The following is a 22,467-nucleotide window of genomic DNA, read 5'->3' as shown; positions in this document are numbered from 1 at the left end:
CTTATGCGATTTTAAACATGTAATTGTCATGTCGAGTTAAAGTGAAATTAATTTTTCTTTATTGCATATAAAACAAAGATGCATGTTTGTCATGGTTCACCAATAATTGTGGAAGTTATTGTTATCAGCCAATGAGCTATCTCTCCCTTCAGTTGTGCACAAATATGCGATTCCTGCTCCTTTCATTTTATTTAAACAGTTTTTATTTGTTACATAGAAAATATTTTAAATAGTGCTCCTTCATGGCCCTTTAAGCAAGTTACTAATAATGTTTTATGTATAAAAAAACTTTGCAGTGTAAAATTATCAGCAAAGGAACATACAAGCCACAACTGAAAGTGAATTTAATTTTTTTTATGTAATTATTTTCGCAATACGTGTATTGTGACTGTGTCAGTAATAGCTTTTGCTGTGTACAGAACATATGTTCAGTGTACCTGATTATACACCATATATTATTATCCTTTATTTGTATAGCGCCGCCAGATTCCTTAGGGCTATACATTTCATTGCTATTAAATTTATTTAAATATCCACTAATACATAACGGCTCCTAGACAGTTGGATGATTGCATATGTACATATGATTCATGCACAGCAAAAGCACTGAAACATTTAATATTTTTTATTTTTTTTAAACTCCCTATCCCACTCATGTAAAAAACACATACAAAGGCAAATAATACCCACAATTTATTTTGGTATGCTGTGTAATCATGTTTGAACCCCAGGAATTATAGATTTCATTCTTTAGCTGAATTATACAATATTGGCATAAAAAAAAAAGTATTCCCTACTATAAATATGTAAAACCTATTAGGTGATTTATGTGATCTGAATCTTTAATAATGATCACTAAAATGTTTTAATTAGTCTTGTTTTTGTTGGTAGGGAATTTTTTTCCTACAAGTCTTCTCCCAATGTGTCTGTGAGATATACCATAATCCTCAGATCCTTGACTTCTCAATGTTATTGACAAAATAATAAGAAACAAAACTCATTGAAGTAAAACTAATTTATAAATATGAATTTAAATCATGCTTTATGTGGCTTAAATATACAAGTTTCAAAATGGTACTTCTCCATCCTCCCGAAGGTTGGTAAATCTGGTACAATTCATTGGTTTGTGGTGGTAAATTGATTTCCTGCATTTTTGCAATATTGGTTCATTAAAATCTATTTTTCGGTACCTTATTTGACATAGATTTTTGTATTTGTCTATCAGAGAATTGCCATGAAAAAGTCAATTGTGGAATACAGATGTTAATTTTGCAGTCCTTATTTAACAGCAAGTCAGCACTTCCTGATATGAATGCAATTTGGAGTTTACAAAGGTTGTCTGTTTTTAGTTTATTACAAAACATATGGTCTGTTTTCATTAGTTTTCAATTAACAGAATACCGCTATTCCCTAAATAGTCTTCTGAAAGCATTCAGGTTTATTAAAATATTTACATATATATTACATATATGTATTGTGGCTTTGGACATTTTGTTGCTTTGTGGTTATATATTCTTTCTATAATTCAAAAATAAATGATTTGTGGTGTTTCATATAAACAGCAGTTCTGTTGAGAAAAAGCTAACCATATTATTTAGCTCAGTGCTTATCAAACCAATCCTTGGAGGACTAGTTTAGAAGCTAAGATGTGGTGCAGCCATCCCAACCAATATGACATCCTCAAACCCCGGCTTGTTAAGGTTTCATGGTGGCAAGTTGTTTACTTGGGGTACACAGGGTTTAAAGCACAGTAGGGTCTTGTGGCAGAAAAAAAGTCGCACACATTATCTTAATTTCTTTCATGTAATTGGCAAGAGTCCATGAGCTAGTGAAGTATGGGATATACAATCCTACCAGGAGGGGCAAAGTTTCCCAAACCTCAAAATGCCTATAAATACACCCATCACCACACCCACAGTTCAGTTTTACAAACTTTGCCTCCCTATGGAGGTAGTGAAGTAAGTTTGTGCTTGATTTTCTTCTGTGATATGTGCTTCTCAGCATTTTGAAGTCCGATTCCTCTCAGAGTACAGTGAATGTCAGAGGGATGTGAAGGGAGTATCACCTATTGAATTCTATGGTTTTCCTCGTGGGAAATCTTTTCATAGGTTCTCTGTTATCGGTCGTAGAGATTCATCTCCTACCTCCCTTTTCAGATCGACGATAGACTCTCATATTCCATTACCTCTACTGATAACTGTTTCAGTACTGGTTTGGTTATCTGCTATATGTGGATGGGTGTCTTTCGGTAAGTATGTTTTCATTACTTAAGACACTCTCAGCTATGGTTTGGCACTTTATGTATTAATGTAAAGTTCTAAATATATGTATTGTACTTATATTTGCCATGAGTCAGGTTTATGTATATTTCCTTTTGCAGACTTTCAGTTTCAAAATTGGGAAAACTTATTTTAGGAAGTTAATTTTTCTTACCTGGGGTATAGTCTTTTCTTCAAAATTGACTGTGCAAAATTAGGCTTGCGAGGCCGCAAAATGCTGATATTTATTGCGTCATTCTTGGCACGAGAATTTTTTTTGGCGTGAAGGTACGCTCGGTGATGCAAATTCGTAATTTCCAGAGTCTTAGTTGACGCCAGGTCTCCTTGCAGAAGGTTACGTCTGCCATGACGCGAGTTGCGTCATTTCCGGATGTTATTAGCTCCAAAAAAATTTAATTTTGCGCGTCATACTTGGCACCAAATAATGTAATTATTTAAACCCCACTTCCGATATGCCTCTTGCTCAGAGGGCTATGCTGTTTGCATTTTTTTCCCATTCCTGAAACTGCCATATAAGGAAATTGATCATTTTGCTTTATACGTTGTTTTTTCTGTTACATTTGCAAGATGTCTCAATCTGATCCTGTCTCAGAAACCACTGTTGGATCCCTGCTGCCTGATAACAGTTCTACCAAAGATAAGTGTATCTGTTGTAAGTTAGCAGAGATTATATCTCCAGCTGTAGTATGTAATAGTTGTTAAGATAAGCTTTTACATGTATCCATCAGTACTGGTACAATGCCTGTTGTTCCTTCAACATCTAATGTACATGATATCCCTGTGAATATAAAAGATTTTTTTGCTGATGCGATTCAGAAGGCTTTGTCCGCTAGTCCGCCTTCTAATAAACATAAAAGGTCTTTTAAAACTTCTCATAAAGTTGATGAAATTTCAAATGACCGACAATATACTGAATTATCCTCCTCTGATGAGGATCTATCTGATTCAGCAGATCCTACCTCAGATATTGACACTGACAAATCTACTTATCTCTTTAAGATGGAGTATATTCGTAAGAGGTGTTGATTACTTTGGATATTGAGGAAACTAGTCCTCTTGATACTAAAACTATTAACATTTAAATTCTGTTTAGAAACCTCCTGTGGTTACTCCAGAGGTTTTTTCCGGTTCCTGATGCTATTTCTGATATTATTTCAAAGGAATGGAATAGGCCTGGTACTTCTTTTATTCCTTCTTCTAGGTTTAAAAAAAGTTGTATCCTCTGCCAGCAGTCAGATTGGAGTTTTGGGAAAAAATCCCCAAAGTTGATGGGGCTATTTCTACTCTTGCCAAACGTACTATTATCCCTATGGAAGATAGTACTTCCTTTAAAGGGCCATTATACACTCATTTTTTCTTTGCATAAATGTTTTGTAGATGATCTATTTATAAAGCCCATAAAGTTTTTTTTTTAAAAAAAAATTATAATTTTGCTTATTTTTAAATAACATTGCTCTGATTTTCAGACTCCTAACCAAGCCCCAAAGTTTTATTTGAATACCGTCAGCTACCTTCTCCAGCTTGCTCCTGTTTGTGTAAAGGGTCTTTTCATATGCAGGGGGAGGGGGGAGTGTCTTATTTCCCACTTGCAGTGGGCTTTCCAACTGCCTTTTCAACAGAGCTAAACTGAAAGCTTCTAAGTATGTTTTTAAACCATTTTATACTGGATTTTTATATCAGTATCTGTGCATCTTATTCTTTATAGTAGTGTCTATTACATGCAGTTAGATGAAAATTAGTGTATACTGTCCCTTTAAGGATCCTTTAGATATAAAACTTGAATCTTATCTAATGAAAATTTATTTATATTCTGGCTATCTTCTCAGGCCTGCCATTTCTATGGCTGATGTTGCAGCTGCATCAACTTTCTGGTTGGAAAGCTTTGCGCAACAAGAAACAGATCCTGATTTGTCTAGCATTGTTCGCTTGCTTCAACATGCTGTCATTGTGCTAGGAATCAGACTGAGACGAGAATTGCAAAAATAATCACACCTTTTATTCATAGCAAAATATAATAAAAAGTCCACAAGTCAAATAACAAGCCAGGAGTCAAAACCAGAGCTGGTAGTCAGACGAGCCGAGTCAGGAGCCAAAGCAAATAGTCAGACAAGCCGGAATCGGGAACAAGGAAAACAGCAGAGTCAGGAACAAGCCAGGGATCAGGAACCAGGAAGGACGTCAGGAACTCTCACAAACAGGTCTGAGACAACGCAAAGGCAAAGCATACTGAACAGAGGCCCTTTAAATAATAAGTGATGACATCACAATTCTGAGACTGCATCCTGTCTTACATGGATGATGCACACCAGTCTGACCATAAAAGGAAGTGTAGGAAATGAGCAGCATCCCCCACAATGCACCATAGTCAGGAAGAGAGGTGAGTAAAATGGCTGCCAGCAGCACATGGCAAACAACAGGGAAAAAACCCTGGCACATGCTAATCATTTTTTATCTGTGATGCTATATTTTATATCATCAAAATTGATTTTAAATCTGTCTTTGTGGCTCAAGTATTGAAATGCTGACATGGTATCTAAGTCTAGATTACTATCTCTTTCCAAGGTAACAATTTATTTGGTTCTCAGTTGGATTCAATTATTTCAACTGTCACTGGGGGGGAAGGGATTTTTTTTTACCTCAGGATAAAAGATCTAAGGGTAAAATCTAAAGCTTCTAATCATTTTCGTTCTTTTCAACAGAATAAGGAACAGAAACCAAATCCTTCCCCCAAATAATCTGGTTCCCGTTGGAAACCTTCAAGTTGGAATAAATCCAAGCCTTTTAAGAAACCAAAGCCAGCCCCCAAGTTTGCATGATGGTGTGGTCCTCATTCCAGCTCAGCTGGTGGGGGGGGGGGGCAGATTAAAAATTTTCCAAAACATAGGCAGATTCTGTCCAAAATCATTGGATTTATAGTATTGTCTCTCAATGGTATCGAATAGGATTCAGAGTAAGACCTCCTGTGAGAAGATTTTTTCTCTCACGCGTTCCAGCAAATCCAGTGAAGGTTCAGGCTTTTCTGAAATGTTTCAGATCTAGAGCTTTTAGGGGTAATCATACCAGTTCCATTTCAGGAACAGGGTCTGGGATTTTATTAAAATCTATTCATTGTCCCAAAGAAAGTTAAAATTTTCAGATCCAGAACTGGCCTGAATGAATTTTCTATCATTTTGTAAGAGTGCCAACTTTCAAAATGGTGACTATAAGGACTATTCTGCCTTTTGTTCAGCAAGGTCATTATATGTCTATGATAGACTTACAGGATGCATATCTTCATATTCCGATTCATCCAGATCACTATCTGTTTCTGAGATTCTCTTTTCTTGACAAGCATTACCAATATGTTGCTCTTCCATTTGGCCTAGCGACAGCTCCTATAGTTTTTTCAAAGGTTCTCAGGGCCCTACTCTCTGTAATCAGAGAACAGGGTATTGCAGTGTTTCCTTATTTGGACGATATCTTGGTACTAGCTCAGTCTTTACATTCTGCCAAATCTCTCACGAATCAACTAGTGTTGTTTCTTCAAAGACATGGTTGGAGGATCAATTTACCAAAAAGTTCTTCGATTCCTCAGACAAGGTTCACCTTTTAAGGTTTCCAGATAGATTCAGTGTCCATGACTCTGTCTCTAACAGACAAGAGACAAATAAAATTGGTTTCAGCTTGTCGGAACCTTCAGTCTTTTGTTCACAACAGATGCAAGTCTTTCAAGTTGGGGAGCTGTCTGGGGATCTCTGACAGCACAAGGGGTTTGGAAACCTCAAGAGGCGAGGTTACCAATCAATATTTTAGAACTCTGTGCTATTTTCAGGGCTCTACAGGTTTGGCCTCTGTTGAAGAGAGAACCATTCATTTGTTTTCAGACAATATCATAACTGTGGCATATGTCAATCATCAGGGTGGGACTCTCAGTCCCCTAGCTATGAAAGACGTATCTCGGATACTTTCTTGGGCGGAATCCAGCTCTTGTCTAATTTCTGCGGTACATATCCCAGGTGTAGACAATTGGGAAACGGATTATCTCAGCCGTCAGACTTTACATCCGGGGGAGTGGTCTCTCCATCCAGATGTGGGTTTTTTTTCAGATTGTTCAGATGTGGGGTCTTCCAGAAATAGATCTGATGGCTTCCCATCTAAACAAAAAACTTCCCAGGTACTTATCCAGGTCCAGGGATCCTCAGGCGGAGTCGGTGGATGTTTTGACAGTTCCTTGGTTTTACCAACCTGCTTATATCTTCCGGCCTCTAGTTCTTCCTTGAGTGATCTCCAAGATCATCATGGAACAATCGTTTGTGTTTCTGGTAGCACCAGCATGGCCTCACAGGTTCTGGTATGCAGATCTTGTCCGGATGTCCAGTTGCCAACCTTGGCCACTTCCTTTAAGACCAGACCTGTCTCAAGGACCGTTTTTCCATCAGGATCTCAAATCGTTAAATTTGAAGGTATGGAAATTGAACTCTTAGTGCTTAGTCATAGAGGTTTCTCTGACTCAGTGATTAATACTATGTTACAGGCTCGTAAATCTGTTTCTATGAAGATTTATTATCAAGTTTGGAAGACTTGTATTTCATGGTTTTCTTCTCATAAATTCACCTGGCATTCTTTTAGATTTACTAGAATTTTACAGTTCCTTCAGGATGGTTTGGATAAAGGTTTGTCTGCAAGTTCCTTGAAGGGACAAATCTCTGCTCTTTCTGTTTTATTTCACAGAAAGATTGCTAAGCTTCCTGATATTCACTGTTTTGTGCAGGCTTTGGTCCGTATCAAGCCTGTCATTAAATCAATCTCTCCTCCTTGGAGTCTTAATTAGATTTTGAAGGCTTTACAGGCTCCTCCTTTTGAGCCTATGCATTCTTTGGATATTAAACTACTTTCTTGGAAAGTGTTGTTCCTTTTGGCTATCTCTTCTGCTAGAAGAGTTTCCGAATTATCTGCTCTTTCTTGTGAGTCTCCTTTTCTGATTTTCCATCAGGATAAGGCAGTTATGCAGACTTCATTTAAATTTTTACCTAAAGTTGTGAATTCTAACAACATTAATAGGGAAATTGTTGTTCCCTCTGTGTCCTAATCCTAAGAATTATTGGAGAGGTCCTTACATTCTCTGGATGTTGTAAGAGCTTTGAAATATTATTTTGAAGCTACTAAAGATTTCAGGAAGACTTTTAGTCTATTTGTTGTATTTTCTGGTCCTAGGAAAGGTCAGAAAGCTTCTGCCATTTCCTTGGCATCCTGGTTAGAACTTTTGATTCATCAGGCTTATTTAGAGTCGGGTCAGGCCCCGCTTCAGAGAATCACAGCTCATTCTACTTGATCAGTCTCCACTTCGTGGGCTTTTAAGAATGAAGCTTCAGTTGATCAGATTTGCAAAGCAGCAACTTGGTCTTCTTTGCATACATTTACTAAATTCTACCGTTTTTATGTATTTGCCTCTTCGGAAGCAGTTTTTGTAGAAAAGTTCTTCAGGCAGCTGTTTCAGTTTGATTCCTCTGCTTATGTTTTAATGTCCATCCTTCCTCTAGTTCAGGAAGGACAGTTCATGACCACTATAAATCTGAAGGATGCCTACCTTCATGTTCCAATCCACAGGGACCACTTCCAGTGTTCCTGGATCAGCACTTCCAGTTCATTGCACTTCCATTTGGTCTAGCTACTGTTCCCTAGAACCTTTGTAAAGATTCTTGGTCTCTCCTGGCCGTCGCCAGAATCCAAGGTATAGCAGTAGTTCCCTACTTGGACGACATTCTGGTTCAAGCACCATCTTTTCGTCTAGCGGAGAACCATTCGGTATCTCTTCTCTCTTTCAATCTCATGGATAGAAGATTAACTTAGAAAAGATTTCTCTTATTACAAACACCAGGGTAGAATTCCTGGGTACTATAATAGACTTGATATACATGAGGATATTTCTAACAGACCAGAGACATTGCAAGCTAGCTTCAGCATGTCTTGCCCTCCTGACCTCCTTAAGGCAATCTGTGGCTCAGTGTATGGAGGTAATTGGTCTCATGGTGTCCAGCATGGACATAATTCCCTTTGCCAGGTTCTATCTCATACCATTACAGCTGTGGATGCTGAGGCAGTGGAATGGCGATCATTCGGATCTGTCTCAACAGATTGCCCTGGACAGCCAGTTGAGAGAATTGCTCTCTTGGTGGCTCTGTCCAGATCATCTATTCTGAGGGACATCCTATCTAAGACCATCCTGGGAGATTGTGACTACGGACGCAAGTCTATCTGGATGGGGAGCTGCTTGGGGTGTCAAGAAGGCACAGGGCCTGTGGTCTCAGAAGGAAATCTACAATTCTCTGAAGGCTTGGCCTCTTCTGGGTTCATCCCGGTTTATCAGATTACAATCAGACAATATAACGTCGGTGGCTTACATCAAACATCAGGGGGGAATGAGAAGCTCCCTAGCACTGAGGGAAGTATCTCGCTGTCAGCTATCCACATTCTGGGTGTGGACAACTAGGAAGTGGACTTTCTCAGCAGACAATCCTTTCATCCGGGGGAATGGTCTCTCCATCCCGAAGTGTTTGCGGAGATATGCAAAATGTGGGGGATGCCAGAGATAGATCTCTTGGCGTCTCGTCTCAATACCAAGCTACCTAGATATGGGTCGAGGTCCAGGGATCCTCAGGCAGAGATAATAGATGCATTTGCAGTGCCTGGGAGGTTCAGTCTAATCTACCTTTATCTGTTGTTACCACTCCTTCCTTGTGTAGTGGCCCGCATCAAGCAGGAGCAGGCATCAGTAATACTGATTGCTCCATCGTGGCCACGAAAGATGTGATTCGCAGATCTAGTGAGGATGTCGTCTTCTCCATGGAGGTTACCTTGTCGCAGGGATCTGCTGGAACAACGTCCTTTTGTTCATCAAAATCTAGATTCCCTGAGGCTGATTGTATGGACATTGAATGCTTAGTCCTTGCCAAGAGAGGGTTTTCTGAGAGGGTTATTGATACTCTCATTCAAGCTCGTAAGATGTTTACTCGTTGCCTCTATCATAAGGTGTGGAGAGTGTGGATTCCCCTGGCATAAGTTTAAGGTTGCCAAGATTCTATTGTTTCTCCAGGACGGACTAGAGAAGGGTCTTTCCGGCAGTTCCCTGACGGGACAGATTTCAGTCTTGTCTATTTTACTGCACATGAGGCTCTCTGAAATTCCATATGTTCAGTCTTTTGTTAAGGCTCCGGTTAGGATCAGACCTGTGTTCAGATCTTCGGCTCCTCCTTGGAGTCTGAATCTGGTTCTTATGGTTTTGCAATGGGCTCCATTTGAGCTTATGCATGAAATTTGACATTAAGTTGTTGTCCTGGAAGGTTCGTTTAGTACTGGCTATTGCTGCTGCGCGCAGAGTTTCTGAGATTGCCGCTTTGCAATGTGAGCCTCCTTATCTGGTGTTCTACTCTGATAAGGCTCTCCTACGTACTAAGTTAGGGTTTCTCCCTAAGGTCGTGTCAGACCGCAACATCGGTCAAGAAATTGTGGTTCCTTCTTTGGTTCCTTATCCTTCTTCTTCGAAGGAACGTTTGTTTCATAATTTGGACGTGGTTCGTGCCTTAAAGTTTTATCTTCAGGCTACTAAGGATTTTAGACAAACTTCTTCCTTGTTTGTTGCCTATTCTGGGAAGTGTAAGGGTCAGAAGGTCTCTTCGACTTCTTTATCTTTTTGGTTAAGGAGTGTTATCGGCTTGGCTTATGAGACAGCGGGACATAAACCTCCTCAGAGAATTACGGCTCATTCTACTAGAGCAGTGGCTTCCTCTTGGGCCTTTAAGAACGAGGCCTCTATGGAACAGATTTATAAGGCGGCTACCTGGTCCTCCTTACATACTTTTTCTAAATTTTACAAGTTTGATGTTTTTGCTTCAGCTGAAGCAGCCTTCGGGAGAGAGGTTTTGCAGACTGTGGTGCCCTCAGATTAGGGTCCGCATCTCTTTGTATCCCTCCCGTTATCATTCAGTGTCCTCTAGAACTTGGGTATAAGTTTCCCAACAGCAAGGAATGAAGCCGCGGACTCTCCTTATATTAAGAAGGAAAACATAAATCATGCTTACCAGATCATTTCATTTCCTTCTGTATAAGGAGAGTCCACGGCCCCCATCCATGTTCTCCGATGGGCGCCCCCCTAAATTATATTTTTCTTCTGGCACCTTTTATACCCTGATATTTCTCCTACTGCTCTTTGTTCCCTCGGCAGAATGACTGGGGAATAGGGTATGTGGGAGAGGTATTTAAGCCTTTGGCTGGGGTGTTTTTGCCTCCTCCTGGTGGCCAGGTTCAGTATTTCCCAACAATAAGGGATGAAGCCGTGGACTCTCCTTATCCAGAAGGAAATTAAATTATCTGGTAAGCATAATTTATGTTTTATCTTTGAAGACTCAGTGAGTGCTTTCCATTTTTGTGTTTTATTATACATATATATATTTATAATTTCTATGGCATGGCCTAGTACTCACGGTAACCTTTGAACCACCGGGGTGCACATCAAACGATCAAACATACTTTGAAGATCCAATGTACTTGCAAAAAGGAAGGCACTCACCGGGTTTAACAAGGAAAACAGCTTTTTATTCCTTATAACATGTAACGTTTCTGAGTTTTACCTCCGTTTTCAAACAGACCAACGGAGGTAAAACTCTGAAACAGGACCATGTGTATATCAGTCAGAGGTTACAAAGAACAATCTATCCTGGTTGTTAAGTGGTTAATGCTTTTCTGTTAGCTACTACACCTGTTCCTTGTTAATTAGGCCCAGGGCTATATCATGGCTCTAAGAAAGCAGGTAGGGGTCTCAGTATCAGGCTGCACTGGGATGGTGTATGTTGAGATTTGTAAAGGGTAAAGGACCTGACTGCATGGAAGTTAAAGGTCTGGTGAGAAAACGATTTTGTTTTGTAAAAGCTGTGAATGCTTGTTTGTTTTTCACTGGGGCCAGAGTAGCTGGACCAGTAATAGTAGTTAGGAGACTGACTAACAGTAGTTTCCCTAACAGGAGTAGGCCTTTTTGTTTTGTATTTTCTGGTTTTGATTCAGATGGTGTCAAGCGTGTGTGGCAGCAACCAGGTGAGGAGTACAAAGACAAGTGTTTCTTGCCTACAGTCAAGCATGGTGGTGGGAGTGTCATGGTCTGGCCCTGCATGAGTACAGCCGGCACTGGGGAGCTACAGTTCATTGAGGGAACCATAAATGCCAACATGTGCTGTGACATAATAAAGCAGAGCATGATCCCCTCCCTTCAGAGACTGGGCCATATTCCAACATAAAGAACACAAACACACCTCCAAGATGACCAATGCCTTGCTAACAAAGCTGAGGGTAAAGGTGATGGACTGACTAAGCATGTCTCCAGACCTATACCTTATTGAGCATCTGTGGGGCATCCTCAAACGGAAGGTGGGGGATGAGGATATCCATCAGCTCCGTGATGTCGTCATGGAGGAGAGGAAGAGGACTCCATTGGCAACCTGTGAAGCTCTGGTAAACTCCATACCCAAGAGGGTTAAGGCAGTGCTGGAAAATAATGGTGGCCAAACAAAATCTTGACACTTTGGGCCCAATTTGGACATTTCCACTTAGGGGTGTACTCACTTTGTTGCCAATGGTTTAGACATTAATGGCTGTGTGTTTAGTTAGAGAGGACAGCAAATTTACACTGTTATACAGGCTGTACACTCACCACTTTACATTGTAGCAAAGTGTAATTTCTTCAGTGTTGCCACATGAAAAGATATAATAAAATGTGAGGGGTGAGATACGGTTTATGTATGTATGTATATATACACATACATATATACTACACACACACATTATATATATATATATATATATATATATATATATATATACACACACACACACACACACATATATATATATATATATATATATATATATATATATATATATACACACACATATACATACACACACACGCAAAAGTTTAGGCACCCCTGATAATTTCCATGATTTTTATTTATAAATAATTGGGTGTTTGGATCAGCAATTTCATTTTGATCTATCAAATAACTGAAGGACAGTAATATTTCAGTAGTGAAATGAGGTTTATTGGATTAACAGAAAATGTGCAATATGCATCAAAAACAAAATTTGACAGTTATATAAATTTGGGCACCCTTGTCATTTTGTTGATTTGATTACCTGTAACTGCCTAGCACTGATTAATTGGAACACACAATTGGTTTGGTGAGTCCATTAAGCCTTGAACTTCATAGACGGGTGCATCCAATCATGAGAAAAGATATTTAAGGTGGCCAATTGCAAGTTGTTGTTCTCTTTGACTCTCCTCTGAAGAGTGACAACATGGGAGCCTCAAAACAACTCTCAAATGACCTGAAAACAAAGATTTTTCAACATTATTGTTTAGGGGAAGGCTACAAAAAGCTGTCACAGAGATTTAAGCTGTCAGTGTCCAATGTGAGGAAATGGATGACCACAGGCACAGTTCTTGTTAAGGTCAGAAGTAAAATTTTGGAGAGCCAAAGGATGATGAGAACGGTCAAAAACAGCCCACAGACCACCTCCAAAGACCTACAACATCATCTTGCTGCAGATGGTGTCACTGTGCATCGTTCAACAATTTAGCATATGGGAGAGTGATGCGGAAGAAGCCTTTTCTGCACACACGCCACAAACCAAGTCGCTTGAGGTATTCAAACGCACATTTGGACAAGCCAGCTTCATTTTGGAAGAAGGTGCTGTGGACTGATGAAACAAAGATTGAGTAATTTGGTCATAACAAAGGGCGTTATGCATGGCGGCAAAAGAACACAGCGTTCCAAGACAAACACTTGCTAGCCACAGTAAAATTTGGTGGATGTTCCATCATGCTGTGTGGCCAGTGCCGGTACTGGGAATCTTGTTAAAGTTGAGGGTCACATAGATTCCACTCAATATGAGGAATCAGTCACAAAGTTGAACTTACGCCGGAGCTGGATATTTCAACAAGACAACAACCCAAAAAACTGCTCAAAATCTTCTCTGGCATTTATGCAGAGGAACAAGTACAATGTTCTGGAATGGCCATCCCAGTCCCCAGACCTGAATATCATTGAAAATCTGTGAGGTGATTTGAAGCGGGCTGTCCATGCTTGGCAACCATCAAAAGTAACTGAACTGGAGATGTTTTGCAAGGAGGAATGGTCCAAAATACCTTCATCCAGAATCCAGACACTCATTATAGACTATAGGAAGCGTCTAGAGGCTGTTATTTCTGCTAAAGGAGGCTCTACTAAATATTGATGCAAGATTTCTGTTGGGGTGCCCACATTTATGCACCTGTCTAATTTTGTTTTGATGCATATTGCTATTTTCTGTTAATCCAATAAACCTAATTTTACTTCTGAAATATTACTGTGTCCTTCAGTTATTTGATAGATTAAAATTAAATTGCTGATCCAAACACCCAATTATTTATAAATAAAAATCATGGAAATTGTCAGGGGTGCCTAAACTTTTGCATACAACTGTATATGCACACCCACACACACACATATATACTATATATATATATATATATATATATATATAGAGAGAGAGAGAGAGAGAGAGAGAGAGAGATCTCATTGTTTTGTAGGTGATACATTATTAATATATAAAGAGGATATTGTGTGTGTGTGTATATATATATATATATATATATATATATATATATATAAATTTTGAGGATAATATTTATTTTTAAGTTGTCGTTCATCTACAAACACATACCTCATCATGGTGAGGTGAATTGCTTCCAAAATCTGACTTGAAGACTTCTTACATATCCCACTGGCAGACATCAGCTTGCTCTCTCTCGCTTGCCTCTCAGCCAGGCCAGCTGAGCCAGATAATTACACAGTGCCACTGACTTGCTTTGCTGGCTGGTACTAACTTTGACAAGTCTGAGTGACTGACACACACACTGAGTTTCTCCCCTCAGCCTCTCACTCAAAAAGCATGTGTGGTGCGCGGGTCTCCTTAGTTGCTTACGTCACTTTGACACACATACACGCCAAGTGTTCCTCACAGTCAGACTACTGTAACGCCGGCACCACACACCACCTGACCTGTCATCTCTGATTGCCTGTCACTGTCACACACACACTTTACCATTACACCATTCAGCATATTGGATAATGGAATATGAAGTTAACTTTCCACTGTTTCATTGTCACTGATGATCCCAAAAAAAAAAAGCAGAAGAAATGTCCGGTTTTCTTCCATTAACAACCCTAGTCATACAAGCCACTGCTGACTCTGAGAAGGTGAGCAGAAGAAATGTCCGGTTTTCTTCCATTAACAACCCTAGTCATACAAGCCACTGCTGACTCTGAGAAGGTGTGCTGTTTGAATACTGGTTCACAGGCCCTCAAAGCTTGTGTTTACGAAGCTGAAAAACCGTAATAACTTTTACTTATGCTAATGGAAGTATGCTTGGAAAATATGTCCATTTAAAATTGAAATACATCCATTCACATTCCAATTTGGCCTTTTTATGCCTTTAAAAAATTACATTTTAGACATTCTACATGTGTTTAAAATCATAAGATTAGAATGGATAAAACATTTCTCAAAAAATATTAAAAAAAAAAGATATATAAAATATATATAAAAAAAAATATAAAATATATGTAAAATATAAATAATATAAATATTTAAGGTTAAAGGGCAATAATAGTTAAAAAATGACATGCTCTTATTACTATCAACACTATACTACTGTGTGTTTAACCCCAGCAAATCGGTTAAACACACAGTAGAAGGGCAGCTCAGGAACTGCAGAGCACTGCTGGTCCCGAGTGCAAAACCGCTGCTGAATGCTAGTTGTACTAAGGTTTATAACAAAACCATATGAGGTGCGCATATAACATGTAAGACAAACAAATCCTTAATTAATCTTTAGTTAAGCTAGTGTAATATATTCAAATATTAATCATGAAAGTCCAGAGAAGTGTCTTCCATCAGACGGATCTTTCCTCAAATAGATAAGCGGAACAGTTCGGCAGCACTCCCAAAAGGATAGTAACGATAGCACAAAGTTCTACAAGACAAGAGAGAGGCGCCACCAATATAGAGATCATGGTAGTCAGCGCACCCAGGTAGGCAAAAGAATACAAAGAAAATTGTATTTGATCCAACTCCTTTATTGTAATGAATCGCATTACAAGTGTATAGGCAACAAAAATAATACGGCTGGCAGCTCAGGTCAGGAAAAAACAAAGGTCAGACGCCTTTCCTAGTGCATTAAGCACATTATCAGCATTAGCTCCTCAGTGACCATAATGTGCACCCATAATTCCAAGTTTTATATGCACAGGTAGACTCCTCCTGGGTAATTGCTTAACCAATTATGTGTAAGCAGCAATGCATGTATAGGTGCTCAGATCCCAAATATTTTCAGCATATTATCAATAATAGTATATATATTCATGTAGTAATTTTTGGCTATTTTTATTTTTGGGTCTGTAGCATACTTTGCGTGTTATGTTTCAAATTCCCCCTAGTGTGCACCCAATTTTTTCCTATACATGCATTGCTGCTTACACATAATTGGTTAAGCAATTACCCAGGAGGAGTCTACCTGTGCATATAAAACTTGGAATTATGGGTGCACATTATGGTCACTGAGGAGCTAATGCTGATAATGTGCTTAATGCACTAGGAAACGCGTCTGAACTTTGTTTTTTCCTGACCTGAGCTGCCAGCCGTATTATTTTTGTTGCCTATACACTTGTAATGCGATTCATTACAATAAAGGAGTTGGATCAAATACAATTTTCTTTGTATTCTTTTGCCTACCTGGGTGCGCTGACTACCATGATCTCTGTTTGAATTTGGAGCGCAGGTGGAACGTTCCTGTCCTCGCACCAGTCGGGTGAAATCGTGACGTCATTACGACGCATTGGAGGGGGTGTGACTCTCTACGTGAAGGCCACTGCAGGGTTCCTGGTAACCTTTGCCGCATCGAGTGCTGTGTCTGAGCGCTCCCTGGAACTTCTGACTGTTTGTTTTTCGCCGCATTTGAGGGTAAGCTGCACGGACACTAGTCTAACTTTTAAGGCATTATTATTGACTGCATGTGCTGTAAGCCATAGATACACCCTGAAGATTGTTACTGTTTTGTATCTGATACTTGCACAGTGTTAGGCATTTGTTACTGTAGTATACGGTATGGCAGCAGGGGGATTTGTTTTACAGCAGTTTGCTGATGAAATAAGTGACAGCGAGGATTTGTTTAATACTGATATCATGGAACAGGAGGCTAATACCAATTTGGACAATCTGTTTTTTTAAGATGGATGCTTCACTTAAGCGAGATACCAGAATAGAACTGGACATTAAAAGCTTTCAGATGTATCAAAAAGCCCAGCGTATACCACGTGGGCTGCGTATTAGAAAGTTTCCTTCTTTCCAAGTCACAAATCAGATGTTCATTGAAAAATGGAACAATATTTTGACAATTTGTTCTTTGGCATTAATTGATCTCATAATTGAATTTAAAAAGACATTACGTCAAGAGCTGACTGTTGAAAAGTTAAAATTGCAATCATATTTGCACCCACTTAGTGAAAACCCTGAATTTAATAAATATGACAACAAACTCAAGAAAGTGATTACTGATTTTAAAAAAGATCTCTGGCACTTCAAGAAACAAAAGATACTTAGAGATAAACAAGATTATGAGCTTAATAAAGTTTACAAATGGACCGTGTCAGATACTAGGAGACGGTATAGGAGAAATCCCAGAAATTTGAAAGCAGAAAATAAGCAAGTAAGGTTTGCAGACACTGACACGGAGTATGACTATGACTCTTCTGATCCGGAGACCACAAGCTCAATAAAAGGGTCTACTGCAGAAATTGGATCTTTTTCCCTGGGTACTGATGTTGTGATACCCACTCTTTCACACTCAAAAAACGGGCAGCGCCCACATGTACGCAGAAAAAAGTACGCAGAGGGGGCCAAGGAAGGTCTGGTAGACCAACATCAAGACTCAGAGACATTAACACCGAAGTCTCATCGATACCCACAGAGGAGGAGGGCCACTCAATCTCAGAAATATGCTTAGATACTGAAAATGTTATTAATCTTTCTTCCACAGTACTTACTAAAACACAGATAGAGGTACTATCTTTAGGTCTTGGCTTCTCCCCCACTTCACACTTTAAATTATTTTACACAATAGTTGATTTAAATAGATTTGTTAGATCTATTGTTCTTAAAAAGCATTTTTTGGGCTCAACTAGTCAAAGTATAAAAGTGGGGGAAAAACATGGTCAAAGAAAGCTTGGTTTTGATTTTTCAGATGAATGTTCAGCATTAGATCTCTTGGCACTAGATAAAGAGAATTTGAATTTCTCTGATGTTCAGGTATCTGGTGATGTACAAGATATCACCAGGCTTAAGAGAAAATCAAAATTTTATCCTGTACAGGCACGATCCAGTGCCATTGAAGTTTTTCAAAAAACTGTTGAACAAGAATTAAAGAAATTGTCTGGTAAGGCACTTAATCCCCATAAAGATAATTTGTCTAAAGCACAACATTCTGCCATTAAACAACTACAGGCTAATTGTGAGTTAGTTATACGTAATTCTGATAAAGGGGGCAAGGTTGTCGTTCTGGATCGGCAGGCATATATAACTGAGGCATATAGACAATTGTTGGACACTACAGTGTATGAAAAGCTCAAATTCAATCCCATTTTCTTTTATAAATCTGAGTTACGTAACATATTGGTTACAGCATTGCATGAGGGGATTATTAAACAATCAAATTTTGACTTTCTATACACTGAGCATCCGGTCATGCCCATTTTTCACTATTTGCCCAAGGTCCATAAGCAAGGTACCAACCCCCCAGGGAGACCCATAGTGGCAGGGATTGGATCCCTCAATGAACCACTTTCGGAACTCATTGATGGCTATCTTCAACCAATTGTATTGAATCTTACAAGTTACATTAAGGACACGTCAGATGTTATTAGACAGGTTGAAAGCATTCAATGGCATAAAGAATTTACTTTTGTTACCATTGACGTGTCCTCACTGTATACTTGTATACCACATCAATAGGGCAAACAAGCAATTGAATTTTTTTTGAATACTTTTTCAAACTATGATGAGGCTTTGAAGCTGTTCATCAAGACTGCTGTGGAATATTTGTTGACACACAATTTTTTCTTGTTTGAGGGGGAGTTCTATCTCCAGAGGCGTGGGGCGGCTATGGGGGCTAAATTTGCCCCCTCCTATGCCAACCACGTCTATGGAGATAGAAACCCCTTCAGACAATTTATCCAATATTATGGTCGGTACATTGACGACATCCTTCTTATCTGGAAGGGCCCAATGGATCTTCTTGAACAGTTTCAAATCTATCTCCAGGACAATCTGCTGAATCTCAAATTCACTATGGAGGTCAATACATCTTCGATTTCATTTCTTGACATCGAATTATGTGCTAATTTACATACCTCCACTATAGAAACACAATTGTTTCGCAAATCCAGTGCTGGAAATACTATTTTGAATGCCCGGTCATGTCATCCTAGACATACCATAAATTCCATACCCAAGTCCCAATACATCAGGGTCAAACAAAATTGCAGCAACCCACAGACCTATTCAAAATATTCTGCACAATTAACAGCTAGACTTATTGAGAGAGGGTATTCTAAGGACCTTCTTGAAAGGACCAAACAGGAAGTTGACCAGTTTGACAGGGAAACTTTTTCCAATCAGAAAAATCTACAAAAATGAGTAGATTTAATAAACTCAATTTCATCACTATGTATAGTGTTGAATTTGGGCAAATCTGTGATATAGTACGGAAAGCATTACCAATTTTAGATACAGATGAGAGTCTTAAAAGCATTACAAGGGATGGTACATTCTTTGTGTCACGCAAATCACCAACTTTAGGGAATCTTCTCTCTCCTTCCATGTTGCCAAGGGTACCACATACAAAAAATTGGCTCTCAATTAAGCCAGGGTTTTTTAAATGTGGTAGCAGGAGGTGCAAATCTTGTTCTTATGCTTCTTTTGGGACAAGCTTTGCATCTTCTGCAAATGACAGGAGTTTTCAAATTCGGGAACATATGACTTGCAATTCTTGTTATGTCATCTATCTTTTGACATGCAAGGGTTGTTCGAGGCAGTATGTAGGTCAAACTACACGAGCCTTGAAAGATCGTTTTCTTGAGCATTTACGCTCTATAGAGGACCCTGAGTCTACTACCCCAATATCTTTGCATTTCAAAAAATGTCATAACTCTGACATTTACCTCTTGACATTCCAGGGTATCCAATTTATCCCAAGACACCCCAGAGGGGGTAATAGAGGGATAGCCCTCAGTAAAAGAGAGGTTTTTTATATTTTTCATTTAGATACTCGAATGCCAATTGGTCTTAATTCAGAGTGGGACGTTAAGCTATATGTGGCTCAATAGTAAGCCAGATTTGAATATTCATTTATGTATTACTTTTATATCATTTTATTTTTCAAAACCTTTTTCAATTTACAAATTTAATTGTTCAATGCTGTACCTTTAAATTTTTCATGACATTCTGCATTTAAAGACATTAGTTTGTTTTTATTTGTTTTTTTGTAAATAATTATACACATGCTAATAGTGCTCAGATCCCAAATATTTTCAGCATATTATCAATAATAGTATATATATTCATGTAGTAATTTTTGGCTATTTTTATTTTTGGGACTGTAACATAGTTTGCGTGTTATTTTTCAAATTCCCCCTAGTGTGCACCCAATTTTTTCCTATACATGCATTGCTGCTTACACATAATTGGTTAAGCAATTACCCAGGAGGAGTCTACCTGTGCATATAAAACTTGGAATTATGGGTGCACATTATGGTCACTGAGGAGCTAATGCTGATAATGTGCTTAATGCACTAGGAAACGCGTCTGACCTTTGTTTTTTCCTGACCTGAGCTGCCAGCCGTATTATTTTTGTTGCCTATACACTTGCCTATACACTTGTAATGCGATTCATTACAATAAAGGATTTGGATCAAATACAATTTTCTTTGTATTCTTTTGCCTACCTGGGTGCGCTGACTACCATGATCTCTGTTTGAATTTGGAGCGCAGGTGGAACGTTCCTGTCCTCGCACCAGTCGGGTGAAATCGTGACGTCATTACGACGCATTGGAGGGGGTGTGACTCTCTACGGGAAGGCCACTGCAGGGTTCCTGGTAACCTTTGCCGCATCGAGTGCTGTGTCTGAGCGCTCCCTGGAACTTCTGTCACCAATATACACATGGAAGAACAAATGGCAACTCACAGTTTCCGGAAGCACACTCAGTGTTATAAACCACAAGCCGAGACCTCAAAGTCGCTCAACAGACTCGTACCCAACACTGCACAGCTGGTCACAAGGGAGGTTCTAAGGGGAGGTCTCCACAATTCACCTACGATCCCACTGGTTACCGCGGCTGCAGCTGACAGGAACGTTCGGAGGGCTCCGTACATACAGTGATAGGCCCAGACTAAAGGATAGGAGCAGAAGCTTGATCAGTATAAAAAAGTGATTTATTAAAAATATAAAAACACACAACAACGCGTTTCTTGGCTACATAGACCGTTTCATCAGGCTGTAATCTACAATTTTAACATGCTCATTAAAAACTCTCCTATGACCAATGAAATCACCACATCAGCATATGCCCCCCTCCCTCCCATATAGTGCACCCCTAAGATTCTGTTAGCGTGCAACTGGCTGATATGTAACACTATAGGCGAGTAGATAAATGCAAATGAAAAACATCAATAGGCTATTAACACCTTAATACCCAAAGATATTACTATTGGTTTCTTCGTCTGTTATGCACGCATCGCATCAATACTTATAAAACCTAGACTGGATAATCATGGCATTATTCCGATGTAAATAGCATATGTGCATCTCAGCAAAGAAAGCGCAGATGGAAATTCCAATAGTTCACACAGTGACGATGCAGCTTATCCTATACATAGTTTAAAACCGCCACAGACTAACGGAATACATAATTAGATGCATACAATTATTTATAAGATGCTTCCTTGAAGGCTATGAGAAATAAACCAACTGACCAATGAATATATAAACATGTGATTCAGACATTGTATACTAGTCGTAAAAAACACTACCAAATAGAGAACATATTAACATATAGGTGGTCTAAAGGATCACATGCTTTAGCCAATTACTTCAACACATGTGTAATGATATGAGTATATGTATCCCTGTGTGTGTTTGATATGCACCTATAGCTACCATATATTCCCAAGTACATTTATTCATTAATATTTATATATAGAACCCTCAGGTCGAGTCAGTCAAAAGCCGCAAGATCCACATTCATATTGAGTCCAGAAGGATGCAAAGTTTGCAACTTGTGAATCCAATATGTCTCTCTCTGTCTCAGCCTATAGAACCTATTATATATATGTGATTTTTCAATATATTCTATCGGCAAAATAGTAAAACATTTCAGGTTACCTTGATGTTTTAAATTACAATGTCTAGAAACACTATGCAATTTGAAATTATTTTTCATATTCCGATAGTGTTCTGACCATCTGTGACTCAGCGTCTACAGGTACGACCCACATATTGGATTCCACAAATACATGATAGAAGATATATCACATAGTTCCACGCACAAGATATATTGCCAGATATGGGATACATTTTCTTAGTGGCGTGGGATTAAAAGATAGTCATGGCATGTTCTATATGAACACACATTTTGCATCTCTTAACACCACATCTGAAGGCTCCTTTTTTAGGCGTATGTCGGATGGATATATTTGTACTTTGAGTTTTCTTTAGATGTTGACCACTTTACTGGGTGCTAGGATGGTTTTCAAATTGGGTGCCCTTTTAAACACTACCACTGGTTTGTCATCTATTAAATCGCCTAAAATTGGATCTTTTTTAAGGATCTTCCAATGTTTATTTATTACTTCTCTAATTTGATCATGATTTAAATTGTATTGTGTAATAAACATAGTTTTATTGTTGGATTTATTCCTATTGGATTTATGATACTTCTTAATTATAAAATACTCATCCCTATTATCATTTTTAGCTCTTCTATACCCATCTTCAACAAGTTTAACCGGATAACCTTTTTCTTGGAATCTCTTTTTCAGGACTAAACTCTGTATTTCGTAATCTTCCGTA

General features: G+C 38.8%; 1 protein-coding gene across 1 annotated transcript in view; it reads left to right on the top strand.

The window, feature by feature from the left end:
• Positions 1 to 1,194, top strand: part of RIOK2 (RIO kinase 2) — a 69,629-nt gene extending 68,435 nt beyond the window's left edge. Inside the window, exon 10 of the mRNA XM_053701511.1 lies at positions 1 to 1,194. This exon is cut by the window's left edge and continues 862 nt beyond it. The gene's annotated coding sequence lies outside the window, so the exon portion shown is untranslated.
• The last annotated feature ends 21,273 nt before the right edge of the window (positions 1,195 to 22,467 follow it).

The sequence above is a fragment of the Bombina bombina genome, chromosome 2, assembly GCF_027579735.1.
Source record: "Bombina bombina isolate aBomBom1 chromosome 2, aBomBom1.pri, whole genome shotgun sequence".
Classification (NCBI taxonomy): domain Eukaryota; kingdom Metazoa; phylum Chordata; class Amphibia; order Anura; family Bombinatoridae; genus Bombina; species Bombina bombina.
This window is presented reverse-complemented; position numbering and strand designations above follow the sequence as displayed.